The sequence below is a fragment of the Geotrypetes seraphini genome, chromosome 1 (assembly GCF_902459505.1).
Source record: "Geotrypetes seraphini chromosome 1, aGeoSer1.1, whole genome shotgun sequence".
NCBI classification, from domain to species: domain Eukaryota; kingdom Metazoa; phylum Chordata; class Amphibia; order Gymnophiona; family Dermophiidae; genus Geotrypetes; species Geotrypetes seraphini.
Window position 1 is genome coordinate 347601175 of NC_047084.1, and position 13467 is coordinate 347614641.

The following is a 13467-nucleotide window of genomic DNA, read 5'->3' on the forward strand; positions in this document are numbered from 1 at the left end:
GCTGCCTCTAGAAGCAAGAGTGTTGTTCAAATTTGCCTTTCTATGTTTCAAATCTATTCTTGGTATGGCCCCCCCTATACCTGGTCTCCTATTTTAAATTGGATCGTTCCACCAGGACTACATGCAAAATATATATGTTTAGTCACCCTACAATAAAAACCTGCCGATATAAAAGATTCCTCGACAGAACTCTTGCTTTCCAAGCAGGCCAACAGAACAGCTGGCTAGGCAACATCATCAAGCACTCCTCATCCTACCTCAACTTCAGAAAACTAATTAAAACCAACCTGTTTAACCGATTTGTAACCAAGAACTCTTAAAGCCTTATCCCTGTATACCAGTGGTTCCCAACCCTGTCCTGGAGGAACACCAGGCCAATTGGGTTTTCAGGCTAGCCCTAATGAATATGCATGAAGCAAATTTGCATGCCTATCACTTCCATCATATGCAAATCTCTCTCATGCATATTCATTAGGGCTAGCCTGAAAACCCGATTGGCCTGGTGTTCCTCCAGGACAGGGTTGGGAATCACTGACTACTACTTACATGTACTCAAAGTCCCTGCATTGTAACTTTTACTCTGTCTCTCTCCCACCCTACAAATATTCATGTACTCAAAGACTTCATTGTTATTTTTTTCGCTGACTGTCCAGCTCTTCTTACTGTAAACTGCCTCGAACTACTATGGCTTTGGCGGTATATAAAAATAAAATTATTATTATAACTCTAATGAGGTATAGAAGATGAAGAGGTGAGGCTAAAATGGAAACCATAGCAATCCACACTCAACCGGATCAAATATAGGATGGCAAAGGGCTCACAGAGCATTTACATCAATACAAAAACCAAGTGTAGAGCTAAACCGAACATCTATATTTGGGTTTTGTATTGATGTAAATGGCTCTGTGAGCCCTTTGCCATCCTATATTTGATCCGGAGGAGTGAGGATTGCTGTACTGTGGGGGCTATAAGTCCCCAAGGTAGGAGCACACCACTCCTGTACCCCCTACATACCTGATCTCTTGTAGGAGGGCTATGCCTCCAGCCCCCAATATAGAAGCACCCCACCAGCCTGCATACCTCTTGAAAAGTTCACCAACGTGAGCATCATCTTCGACCCCCTGCTCGCACCGGCCTCATCTCCCCTCTGATGTCATGTCCTGGTCCTGCGACTAGGAAGCGATGTCAGAAGGGAGCCAAGGCCATCTGAGCAGGGGGTGGAAGATGCGCCGCTGAACTTTTCAAGAGGTATGGGGAACAGAGGAAGAGAGGCACTGGCGGGCTGGTGGGAGGGGAGTCAGAGAGGAGAAGAAGCATCGATGGGAGGGGAGGAGGAAAGGCACTGGTGGAGGGGGAGGGGGTGAAGAGGAGGAGATGCACTGGTGGGCGGAGAAGAGGGGAAGCTCTAAGATGCAGCAGGGCAGGATTCATCAAGATTCATCGTAGAGAGGAAAATTCATTGTGGCCGTTTCATCATGGCTGTGTTGAAACATTCCACAATGAATCATCCCATTCCGTGCTAGAAATATCTGGAGCCATGCAGACTGCAGTGCGCCTGACAGTTGATGACGGGTGTATGGTGATGGATCCAGTCATCAAACATGTTAATTGAGGTGGTTCCAAATGCATTCAATTGGATTAAGATCTGGGGGATTCAGAGGCCAGTGAAGTAACTGGAAGCCTTGGTCATGCTCTGTGAACCACTCGTGAACAATTCTGGTAGTATAATATGTCGTATTCTCCTGTTAAAAGATTCCATCAGCCATAGGGAAGACCGTCAATATGTACAGGTGCATTTGGTTGGCAAGAATGGAGAGATGCCGATATCGATTGAGTGTGCCTTCCAGAGGTATCAGGGGGCCCAGACCATACCAAGCAAACATTCCCATACTATAACGTTGCCATCACCAGCTTGTGTATGTCCAACAATGGTTGCTGGGTGTTTGTTCTTGACCGTTTCACACCTGACATGCCAATGTCCATCCATTTGATGGAGCTCAGAATGTGACTCATCAGATAAGGCAACTCTATTCCAGTCAGTGCAAGTCCAATGTTGGTATTCGTGTGCAAATTGCAGTCGTTTTTTTGCAATGAACCAAAAGTCTGCTCCAGAGCCCCATTCATAACAGGGTTCATTGCACAAGTCATTGTGGACACACATCTGGAAGCCCCCTGGTTGGTTTGGATGATGAGTTGCTCCGTGGTAGCATACTGATTGGCCGGCACCAACCTGTGCAACCGATGTTCACCTCTCGCATTGATTTTCAAAATAATAAATCAAATTTTCAAACTGGTAAGACAAAAGCTATAGCAGTTGGTTTATGTGTGGCAAAAAAAAAAAATTGGCTATACAGTAAATCAAGTGGCAGGCATAATGATGAAACAAAATACTGAAAGCAGAATGCCCCTTGAACAATGCAACTTAAAGTCTTTCAATAAACTTTCATATAGCAAAAAAAAAAATCACAAGGCAATAGTAAAGAGAACTACTTAGCTCTGAACGAGAAAACCATCACAAGCTCCTTCATAAAACTCTACAGAGGAGCGAAGCCATGCCAAGTGTTAGTTTTGCTAATGCTGTGTGTATACTAATCATCCGACAGGACCTGTTTCACCAAAGGAGGCTTCTTCAAGGTAAATTGTTTGCTCCTGTGCTTTACACATAAGTCACAAATAATAAATGATATGAAAAGAACAAATTGGAAGGATGTTATTGAATGAGAGTACCCAAGAAAGGGACTTCGGGGGTAATGGTGGATACGACAATGAAGCTGACGGCACAGTGCGCAGCGGCCGCTAAGAGAGCGAATAGAATGCTAGGTATAATCAAGAAGGGTATTACAACCAGAACAAAAGAAATTATCCTGACGTTGTATCGGGTGATGGTGTGTCCGCATCTGGAGTACTGCGTCCAATATTGGTCACCGTACCTTAAGAAAGACATGGCGATACTCGAGAGGGTTCAGAGGAGAGCGACACATCTGATAAAAGGTTTGAAAAACACTTGTGTCCAGAGCAGGAGATTTTCTCCTCTCAGTCAGGTAGATGCAAAACAATTTTTTAAAAAAAGAGTAGAGCGGTAAGGAGGTTCTCCAAGCTCCATTGAATTACAACCACAGCACCCCGAGGTTTTGGGCAGTGGCGTAGTAAGAGGTGAGCGGTCTACCCCAGGCGCGGCCTTCCTAAGGACATGCATCCCTCCTCCTCTCCCCCCGCTCCTTTCCCCCATACCTCTTTGTACTTCCCCTGTATGAGGTTGCTGCCCACGTCAGCATCGCTGCTCTCTCTGACATCACTTCCAAGACCTCCACCTAGGAAGTGATGTCAAAGGGCGAGCGGACACCGATGTGAGCATGCTGCTCATGCCAGAGAAGTTAAAAAGGTACAGGGAAAGGGAAGGGGCCGTGTGTGCAGCAGGGAGGAGGGGTAAGAGGGTGGGGGAGGGGTGCCACTTCTCACCCTTACTACGCTACTGGTTGTGGGTTCAAACCCATGCTGCTCTTTGTGACCCTGGGCAATTCATTTAATCCTCCCATTGCCCCAGGTACACTAGATAGATTGTGAGCCCACCAGGGCAGACAGGGAAAAATGCTTGAGTACCTGAATAAATTCTCCACTGGGAGAATGGTATAGAAAACTGAATAAATAAATAAATGGTCAAGTCACATTATTTATTTATGTCCAAAAATGGAAAATTTTAAGATGTGGATGACAATTATTTGACCAATTACAAAAAAAGATGTTAAATCTTCCACAGAGCCTCTCCATGGCAGTAAGATGTCAGCTATCTACTAGTGCCAAGGAATCATCTGGTCTTCAAAAAGAAAGGAAGGGCAAGAATTCAAAATGGCTAGCATATAGGTTGGCTATATCACAGCTCTCCATGGAGCCCATTACACTGCATGTCATCAAAGAAAAAACAAAACTATTTTTCTTTAAAATTACAAATTCATACAGGAAAGCTGTAAGAGTCTTTTCTGGATCAGCATGTTAATCCAGTGTGTACAGTTTATAATTGTGTCCTTGGAATATTGACTCATAAGGATATGCATTTGTTTTCAGTCAAATGATATAAACACTATGGGCTCCTTTTACTAAGCTGTGATAGCGTTTTTAGCACGCACATAATTATAGCACACGCTAAACCCGCGCCGCATGGCTAAAACTAACGCCAGCTCAATGCTGGCATTAGCGTCTAGCGCGCGGGGCAATTTAGCGCGCTGGACAAAGTGGTGGGTTTAGAAAAGCCATCCGGACGCCCAGACATGTCTTCTAAAAGGAGGACATGACCAGAGAAATCTGGTAACCCTACCCAAGTTGCTAATGGTTATGACAACACTAAAACTGTGTATATAGGTCTCCTGAGTGACACAAGATTAGCAGAAAGGAGATTCAAGCCATGAGCTTTCACCACTTTTAGAGAATGACACGGTGACAAAATTCATCACCGTCCCCGTCCCCGCGGATAACCGCGGGAAATAATCCCATGTCATTTTTTAGTGTCTATTTCAATCTCGGTCCTTCTACACCAGCATTCTTCAAAGCAAAGCTTGCGGGTCAGTGGTTGTGGCCATTCATACTCTGATTCTTCCCTCTCTCCTTAAAGAATGACATGAAGATGGTTTCCCACGGTTATCCGCGGGGACGGGAACGGTGATGAATTTTGTCACCGTGTCATTCTCTACTTTGCTGTGCCAAGAGACAAGCACACTATGCACGCAGTGGTGTGACAAGTTCTGCACACCTTTACAGCATTTTATTTATTTATTTAAGCATTTATATACCACTTATAGTCTAAGTCAAGGGTAGGGCACTCCAGTCCTTGAGAGCCGTATTCCAGTCGGGTTTTCAGGATTTCCCCAATGAATATGCATTGAAAGCAGTGCATGCAAATAGATCTCATGCATATTCACTGGGGAAATCCTGAAAACCCGACTGGAATACAGCTCTCGAGGACCGGAGTTCCCTATCCCTGGTCTAAGTGTTTTACATTCAGGTACTCAAGCATTTTTCCTTATCTGTCCTGGTGGGCTCACACTCTATCTAATGTACCTGGGGCAATGGGGGATTAAGTGACTTGCCCACTATAGTTTTCAATATTTGCTTAAGGTCTGTATCAGCTATAAATTCCACAATAACAATAGTGAATCGCTCATAGACTTCGGCGGTGCTGCTCTGTGTATTTAGCTTTCACACACAGACCGATAGCACCCAAAGACCGATGACAATTTGAGGTGTTGTTATTGTGACAAGTTCTGGCCATTTCTGTTCCCGCTGTGGATCAGGAAATGCAAAGGAGGAGAAGTCAAAAGGTAGATGCTGAGGAATGTGTGTAAGACAGGAATGAGGCAAAAAGAAAAATCATCTGAGGCGGTTATCTCTTCACCAGCACTGCAAGGATAAGCAACTTCTGGCTGGGTGGTTCTTGAAAGAGCTCCTAGGGACACCCAGCCTTTGAAAACCTGGCTTTTCTATGTTGGTTCTGTACAATTCTTCGGTTGGTTTCCAGCTACAACTAGTTCATATCCCTGGGATCAATTTTAGTCAGGACTGTTTATGGAGGTGCCAGCTGAATACATTAAGTGCTGTGTCCACTATGGGGCTGCCAGAGTGCATCATGCCAGCTCTGCATTGAGAGATTGAGGGAATCCCTCCACATCTAAAAAATAACCTTTTGCGGGGAAAGACAGACCTCCATATTTCCTAGGGAACCCAGGGTATATGGCAGCCATTTTGTCACAGGTCTCCACAAAGCCAAGAGACATGGCTGAGCTCAGAAGAAATCTACTGTGTACAAAGGAGTTCTTGCCTCCTGAACTACATCATAAGAATAGCCATAATGGGTCAGACCAATGGTCCATATAGCCCAATATCCTGTTTTCAGGTCACAAGTATCTGGCAGAAAATAAATTAGTAGCAACATGCCATGCTTCCAATCCCAGAGCAAGCAGTGGCATAGAGAGGGTGGATAGGGACAGATTCTTCAGACTGAAGGGGACAACAGGTACGAGGGGGCATTCGGAGAAACTGAAGGGAGACAGGTTCAAGACAAATGCAAGGAAGTTTTTTTTCACCCAAAGGGTCGTGGACACTTGGAATGCGCTACCGGAGGAAGTGGTCAGGCAGAGTACGGTACAGGGATTCAAACAGGGATTGGACGGATTCCTGAGGGATAAAGGGATCGTGGGATACTGAGAGAAATATCCAGGAAATAAGTATAGAAACCCGACCAGGTCGTGCATGTGCAAGACCGGAGGGTTAGGACTTCGATGGGAAGATAGGACTTCAATGGAAAAGGTGCACCAAGGTGGCAAGGGGGCCCCTTCTGGTGATTCAGACAGGTTTGGGCCGCCGCGGGAGCGGACTGCTGGGCATGATGGACCTATGGTCTGACCCGGCGGAGGCACTGCTTATGTTCTTATGTTCCCCCATGTCTATCTCAATAGCAGACTTTGGACTTTACTTAAAGGAACCTGTCCAAATATTTTTTTAAACTCAGCTATGCTAACTGCTGATACCACATCCTCTGACAATGAGTTCCAGAGCTTAACTATTCTTTGAGTGAAAAAAATATTTCCAAGTAATTTCATTAACTGCCTCCTGGAGTACAAAATGTGTTCACTTTTACCCATTCTAAATCACCCAGGATTTTGTAGACTTCAGTTATATCAACCCTGAAACAAAGCATTTACAATGGAAGTCAGCCAATTCTCCACAACCAAAAATGTTTGCCAGTCTAAATCCAGAGTCAAAACAATGTTGCTAACCTTTTTTTGATATCAGAGGGATTGTTCATTATGAATTTGTACCAATTGGACAAATAGTTAACAAAGTTTACTATTTAGAAGTGCTGAAAAAACTGCGTGACAAAATTAGACAAAAATTACCTGAACTTTTTGCCAACTCATGGCTTTCATCACAACAATGTACCAGCTCACACGGCACTGTCTGTGAGGGAGTTTTTAGCCAGAAAACAAATAACTATATCGGGATACCCTCCCTACTCACCTGATTTGGCTCCCAATGACATTAATCTTTACCTGAAGATAAAGGAAATATTGAAAGGAAGACATTTTGATGACATTCAGGACATCAAGGGTAATACGACGACAACTTTGATGGGCATTCCAGAAAAAGAGTTCCAAAATTGCTTAGAAGGATGGACTAGGTGCTGGAGTTGGTGCATAGTTTCCCAAGGGGAGCACTTTGAAGGTGACTGTAGTAGTATTCAGCAATGAGGTATGTAGCACTTTTTATAGGATGAGTTTGCAAACTTAATTGTCAGACTTCATATAGAAACATTTCTTTTAATAAAATTGCACAACTATATGCATGCATAAAATGTAAATGTATGGAAAATGTGCACCTACTTTTGCACAATCTTGGGTGGAATAAAGTTGGAGTTGCAATGTACATGCATACTTTATAAAACGCACAAGTATACGTGTGGAGTAGACACACACATTTACAGATGTTTTTCAGAGCAGTTCATGTCTATATGGCTAACCAGCTATTTGTTTTCTTAACTGCTGCTGCACTAACCTCCTTCCTTTATACAGCCTTTATATATATATATATATATATTTTATTCATTTGTTACAATATATAACAATTTCATGAAAAAAAAAACAATTCAAGGAAAATACTTCAAACTCCACATTATATGAGGGCTGCTTAGCCTGATGGAGTCACCAAAGAGTTAAGAAAAGTAACAGGAAAACAGTTATTCAATAAACTTCAAGTCAGGTAAAAAAAACTTCTATTTTCGTTCAACCTCAACCTCTGTATTAGTTACAGGCAAAATGTCTACTTTAATTTTATCTTGAAGAAAATTTTCCAAATGAACTGGTTCAACAAAAATATATCTAACATTTTGATACGTCACCAAGCATTTGCATGGGAATTTAAGGAAAAAAGATGCCCCCACACCCAAGACTCGAGTCTTGAGTTGTAGGAACTGTTTACTCCTGTGTTGTGTTTGCTTAGAGACATCTGGAAAGATGCTTATCTGTTGACCACAAAACAAGGCATTCTTATTTATAAAATATAAAGGATGTCTTGCTTTTCTATCTGTTTTAAAAGTGACCAATAACGTTGCTCTTTTGGGCATAGGTGTGGTCTTATGCTGGCACTCTTGCCTAACTAGCTTAACCTCCACTTTCTCTAGCTATCACTATAGTCTCCCTCCTTCATAAGTGGGAGCATTTCCATATTCTAAATTCTATAAATGGTTACAATTAAAGTCTCCAACAATTTTGCATTAGATAATAATAAGTTTGCTAATGATGAGTTGCACTAAGGGATAAACTGGGAAAATAATTCATTCCAGATTAATTCTAGATCTAGTATTTTTCCTATCCTCTTAAAGGAGTTTTTGGTTTGTTTTTTTTACAGTTCTGGTTTTATTGACTGTTAAGAACAAGCCAGTGATATTGTAGGGTCATGAAATGGTTAACTGTTGTTTAAAATATTGCTCTGGTCTACATAGCTGAAGAAAGTTTACAATCTATTGACTTCATCTGCCTAAAATGTATGTCCCTACCTTACCACATTGTAAGCTGAATAGATAAGAGTTTGAGCCATGATGTGCCCTGCCCTTCTGTACATGTAGCATTTAGACCTGTAAGATTTAGATAAGCAGAGAAATGAGCTAGTTTCCTATAGGACTATAAGTTGTACCCCTGAACCTATCATAAGTGCTGGCTTAGGACCAATAATAATTGTAGAAAGTTATAGAAGTAACAAATGAAAATTGTAGTTTTTGCATATATTAGTTTGCAAAAAGGGCATAAAAGTCCGTGTATTTCCTGTTTCTGACACTCTAGTAGGCAGGCTATTAACTGCACTAGAGTCCCGGCATGCTGTGAATAAAATTTCTTGTACTTTCTTCACACCTCTGACATTGTGTGTCCAAGTGACCTTTCATTTGGCGCCTGAACAGGGACTTGAAGGTCTCTTGACCACTGGTTACTCGATTGGTCACTTGTTTCTGGTCCTACGGCTGACGTGTCTGCTTAGCCGGCTGCCTTCCTTTTGGGGGGGTTGGGAGACCTCAGGACGTTGGACCGCTTCAACTGACTTATCTAGTCTCAGTTTAAAGTACAAGAATCTGTATCAGTTTAATTCTGTCCTGGAGTGGCCACCATCTGGTAAGTGGGGATTGATCATTCCTATCCTGTCTCTCGTCTCCTGCCTAGTAAGCCTCGTGATCTGTCGCTGAAGTCGTGGGGAAGGGATTCTAGGAACTGTTATTTTCTGGTTGAGTAACTGAACTGAAATCTGTTGTTTTTTGTGTGTTTGAGAGTGTCTGAGTCGTCCTTGAGGACGAAGCGAGTGTGGACCTGTTAGTACTGCATTTCCCTAGTCCAGAGACGGGCAGGGCCAGGAATTCAGGGAAGTGTTTTTGTCCTCCATTGCACAATGGGGGATGTCTGTCTACCTGTGGGGATCCCTTGATATGTTAGCTAATTTTAAAAAGGGATTTATCTCTGATTACACTTAACAAATCAACCCTTATTTGTCTGTGCCAGTTAGAATGGCCGATATTTGGTGTGGGCTGGCCCCCCTCTGGCTCCCTGGAAGAGGACATAACCCGTCAGGTTTTTATGCATTCGTTTGCTGTCAGTTCCTCTTCCAGTCAGCCAATTTTTGCATTCCAATGGGAAAACCCTTCCACTGGACAAACCTCCCAAGTAACTTGGACTCGTCTACCCCAGGGCTTTAAAAATAGCCCCACTCTATTCAGCACTGCCCTTGCTTCAGACCTTGCCAATTTCTTCCCTTCATCTGATTCCCAAGTCCTGCAGTATCCCGGGTTTTTTATGAGTTCTGTCTGTCCAAATGTATTAGTGAAGTTTAAACTGTCAGTTGTTTAAAGCAGGAGAGGGGAGTACCCCTCCTCCTCCTTTTGTGATAAGGGCCATGAAGTGTTTAGCACTTCAAATGCGGTTTCTCCTGAAACAGATAAGTAGTTTTAGATTTAAAGTTTTTGGCTATGTTATAAAATTTTTATGTATATTCAGAAATGCATGTAAACAAAAAATATGATTTCTGGAACTTATATTCCATGCTAAAAAGAAGTTCTTTGTCCAAATCTAGAAGTTAAATTTAAAAATTCTGAAAAGGACTACATCTGTTATTTGATCTCTTTGATCTTTAAGCAACTCTCTCTCCTTTGTGAAATTCTGTAGGAAGGGGGAGTAAGTCTCTACTGAGACCCATGTTGATTGTAAAAAGAAAAAAATGAACAATGTTTAAACTTGTGAGTACAGTAAAACTTTGGTTTGGGAGCATAATTTGTTCCAGAAGCTTGCTTGTAGTCCAGGGCACTCGTGTACAAAAATATACATACTTGTATTGCAAGCCCTTGCTCGTTTGGAACAGTCACTGCATTCCTGCAGCGTCATATAGAGAGGAACCATTGGCTCAGTTGTGAAGTATGTATGTGTATTGCAAGACGTTGCTGGTATAGCAAGTTAAAATTTAATCATTGCTTGTCTTATAGAACACTTCCAAACCAAGTTATTTGCAATCCAAAGTTTTACTGTATATTCCAATCTTTGTTTTGTATTTCTTTTTATAAATCATGCAAGCTTAGTATAAAAATGTAACTTTTAGGAATAAGAATGTAATTTTTAGGAATGCTTTTATATGGAAGTAAATATTTTTGCCAGTCAGCTGATAGTGAAGGGACTGCTGCTTTAGAGAGCGCTTGTGTCAGACTACCCTGCTTAGTGGGTGGATCCAGAACTGCATTTAGCTTAATTTTATAAGTCAGCTCTTTGGAGTAGGAACCTGATATAGAATAGGGATTGAGAACAATTCTTATGTGTTAGTAGACATCTTAAGTTTAATTATTTTGTACCTTCTCTAATCTTTTGTAAACCACATGACACTTCACGGTATTGTGGTATATAAACTGTTATTATTATTATTTATCTGAGTCTTTCAGATAGTGGGTCTGCCTTTTCAATTTTCCTGTGGCCATATTTACACTGATTCCAAGTATGCCTTCCTTGTGTAACCTACCTTGGCTTTCAAATCTCCCAGGGTACCAGGTCCCTTCCTACACCCGTGTCCAGGCTGTCTGTAGTCTCCCTGTCCCTGATAACTGCAAGGCTCTGAGCACCTTTCTTAGTATTGCAGGATACTGTCCCATCTGGATCCCTGATTTCTCTACTATTGCCCACCCTCTGTATGATGCCTCAAAAACTTCTGACTCAGGCCCCTGCCCTCTGGCCCTTCTGCCCAAGAAGCTGAGCTGTATGCCCTTACTTCTGCCCTGCGATATTCTGCTTCTTTAGTCTTGCAACATCTACACTGACTCCAAGTATGCTTTCTTTACCTTGCATTCCCATAGGGCCATCTGGAAATATCGAGGTTTAATTACAGCCTCCGGCCGCCTGATCCATCATGCTCCCCTCATTCTTGACCTTCTTGAGGTCGTACAACTACCCTCACGTGTTTCTGTTATGCACTGCCATGCTTACAGACACGTGACGGACCTTGTCTCTCATGGCAATGCCCTTGCCGACCGCACAGCCCGAGCTGCCAGTTTCTGCCCCCTCCTTCGGCTCCTCTGTATACCATCATTCCTTTTCTGGATTCCCTTACACCCCAGTACACTTCTCAGGAACAGACTTGGGCATGCACTATTTTGGGCCAGTCTGTCCTGAAAGGGGGGTGGATACAAAATGCGCCAATTCAAGTGCCAATCCAGACCCACACACTGATACTTCAAACGCAATCACAGCACCCTCATAGTTATTCCTCAACACCTGGCCCTCACGATTGTCAAAAGATGCCATGATTTGGCACACTCTGGAGAACCCGCTATGAAAATTGACTCTCAAGAGACATTTCTTTATCAATCACCTTGATCAGCTAGTCCGGAATATGGTCCGACAGTGTGTTGTCGGTTCTAGAATAAAATTCCCAATCAGATGACTGCCACCTCTTGGATACCAACCTATTGGAACATATCCGATGCAGGTTCTGTCTGTAGATTTTACCCACATGCCCATTTCCCGTTCCCTCAGTCACTTCCTAGTCTTCACAGACACCCTGACTAGATGGGTCAAAGCCTTCCTTACTTGCACTGAACGCGCCAGAGACGTAACCAAACACCTCCTGAATAATTCCGTGCTTTGGTCTCCCTGTTTCTATAAGCAGTGACAATGGCCCTGCTTTCATTGCCGATGTTGTCCAACAAATTGCTCAGGCCCTCCAAATTGAATAGAAATTATATGCTGCTTACTATCCTGAGAGCTCTGGTCAGGTCGAAAGAATAAACAGAACTCTTAAGACCCTTCTCACGAAATGAATTGAAGAAACTAATCTATCCTGGCCTGTCCTGCTGCCTGCTGTTCTTTTTCAGATTAGATGCACCCCATCTAAATCCCCATTTGAGCTCATGTTCGGCCGGCAACCACCCATTGTGAACCCAGATCCTGGTTCCTTTGCTACTCTGGGATCAGATATCCTCCAGAGTCAGGTCCAATCTTTAGCTAAAGCCCTTCAAGAGCTCCATAAATGGGTCCTGGAAAGGGCCCCATTACCGATAGCTACACAAATCCATGGGTATGTCCCTGGAAATACAGTATGGAAGTCAGACCCCCCTGAAACCTAGGTGGATAGGTCCTTTTACTGTCCTAATTTCTTCTCTTACAGTTGTCAAGGTGTCCGGACATGAAACTTGGTTCCACTACAACACGGATCTTCAGCTGAAGCTTTCTAAGACCTCAAAAGTTCTGAATATTTACCATTGTACTTAGCAGGTGTTCTGAATATAATTCTTTATAAGTGTTTGAGTTTAATTGACTGCCTGTGGTTCACCACTGCTTTTAGCAAGTGCCTTGAGTTTAACTGTTTGAAGTTTTCTAAGTTGTGCCTGAAAGAAAAATGAGCTTCCTATGTTAGTATATTTATATCTGATATTTGTGTTGCCCTTACTTATGCTTCTTTCTTCTGTATTTCTTTCCTATTGTACTTAACAAGTGCAGCCCCTTTTGCCTGATGTTTGTTTGCAAGAAGTTAAGTACAGAAAGTGTCAAACATTTGAGGGTATTTTCTGTTTCCAACCTACTGGTGATGAAGTTTAAAAGTGGGCGGAAATCTGCATTTATAATGTTGAGGGTCCACTTATCAATTAGACTCTTATTGTAGACCCCACTCGCCCGGTGTCTTTGTATTGTGATACATGTGTGTTATTTGATGTTTCTCAAGGTCATGGTACTACCCCTAATACAGTTTTGTGTGGCTCCCTAGATTGACAGTGTTATTATACCAAATGTGCTAAGTATATATGTCTGTATAACCTGATGCCTTTAAGAACTGCCCCTATGAGGAAACCTTCACTAATGGTGGAGCCTGTCCTTTATGAGAAAGTGTCTTGTGGGCTACCTACAATAACCCACACAAATACCCCGTCTGCCTCCCTTACTTTAGGTCCTAACTCTGGCCCCTTGT